The sequence below is a fragment of the Tursiops truncatus genome, chromosome 8 (genome assembly GCF_011762595.2).
Source record: "Tursiops truncatus isolate mTurTru1 chromosome 8, mTurTru1.mat.Y, whole genome shotgun sequence".
Classification (NCBI taxonomy): Eukaryota; Metazoa; Chordata; class Mammalia; order Artiodactyla; family Delphinidae; genus Tursiops; species Tursiops truncatus.
This window is the reverse complement of record NC_047041.1, coordinates 107,651,024-107,652,967: the sequence shown is the minus strand read 5'-3', so window position 1 is coordinate 107,652,967 and position 1,944 is coordinate 107,651,024.

The following is a 1,944-nucleotide window of genomic DNA, read 5'->3' as shown; positions in this document are numbered from 1 at the left end:
CCCTGCTATGTGATCACCCGCCCACCCACCCACTCACTCAGTCATTCATTCACTCACTCACTCATTCATTCATTCACTCGTTCATTCACTCATTCACTCACTCGTTCATTCACTCATTCACTCACTCGTTCATTCACTCATTCATTCACTCACTCGCTCATTCATTCACTCACTCGTTCATTCACTCATTCATTCATTCACTCGTTCATTCACTCACTCGTTCATTCACTCACTCGTTCATTCACTCACTCGTTCATTCACTCGTTCATTCACGGACTCAGTCACTCATTCATTCATTCATTCATTCATTCACTCACTCCCTCGTTCACTCACTCACTCACTCGCTCACTCACTCGTTCACTCACTCACTCACTCACTCACTCATTCACTCATTCATTCACTCTCTCACTCATTCATTCACTCACTCGCTCATTCATTCATTCACGCGTTCATTCATTCATTCACTCGTTCATTCATTCATTCACTTGTTCATTCAGTCATTCACTCACTCGTTCATTACTCACTCGTTCATTCACTCATTCATTCACTCACTCGCTCATTCGTTCACTCACTCGTTCACTCACTCGTTCATTCAGTGACTCACTCATTCATTCAGTGACTCACTCATTCATTCATTCATTCATTCACTCATTCACTCACTCGTTCATTCACACACTCGTTCATTCATTCACTCGTTCATTCATTCACTCGTTCATTCACTCACTCATTCACTCAGTCACTCATTCATTCACTCGTTCATTCACTCATTCACTCGTTCATTCACTCATTCACTCGTTCATTCACTCATTCACCCGCTCATTCACTCATTCACCCGTTCATTCATTCACTCACTCGCTCATTCATTCACTCACTCATTCACTCACTCTTACACACTCACTCGTTCACTCACTCACTCACCCACCATGTCCCTCCCCCACTCTCCTGTTACATGGGAGGCATTCTTTCTACCAGGTACCAGGGCATGAGGAGGGGATGGCTCAGGGGCCAAAAACCAGGTGACCAGCAGGAGCTTGGGACAGGCCCCAAGTGAGGCAGAAGCAAAGCTGAGAGCAGCTCCCGGGAGCCCCCTGGCCCCAGCCCCCGCCCCAGCATGGTGGGGACCTTGCTCACCTTGCTGCCACTCCGCCCCAGGTAGAGCCTCCTGGCTGGGCTCACCTGTGGCAGTGGAGCCCCCAGCCTTGGGGGGGGTGTGCGGACCCCTGGGACGGAAGTCCAGCTGCAGCGCCTGGCTCCCTGATAGGCCCACCGTCTGAGGCTGCGTGTCCATCACACCAGGGCGCTTTCTCAACCAGAACCCATCAGGGCCAAGACCACTGGGCCAGTTTCTGGGCTCGTTCAGTCGGCATCTCTCCAGCGCAGTGAACTCAGCCATCCCTGCCCCCAAGGCCACAGGCCCACTTGTGACTGGAGCTGGCCTGGGGTCACCCACCCAGCTGGAGCACAGCCAGGCTCCCAGGCAGTGCTGGTCTGGGGGCTGCACTGTGGGGCGGGGTCCTGTCACTGGGGGTGCCGTGCCCTGAGCCCTTCTCCAGTGAGGGTGGGGCTGGCCACAGCAGCCCCGGCAGCAGGGAAGATGCCAGTGGCCACTCCAGGTGCCAGGAACTCAGGGGTCCGGCGGCAAGGGAGAGTGCCCGGGGAAGGTCCAGGGGCAGGGGCGTGGTGGAGGATGCCTGAGGCCAGGACTGGGGGACCCTCAGGGACCACGTCCCACCTGGCAGACACACCCATCCCTGCCTGTCTTCAGCTGCCGGCCAGCCCGTAGCCAGTGCCCACTGTTTATCTGGGTGAGGGGAACCACAGGCCCTGCCCCACCCTCCCACGTGAGGCCCGTGGGGCTGGAGCCAGCTCTGGGACTACAAAAGGCTCCTGCAGACGCAGAGCCCTCCTAAGAGGCCGCCCTGGGGACTTCTCCCCCCACACACC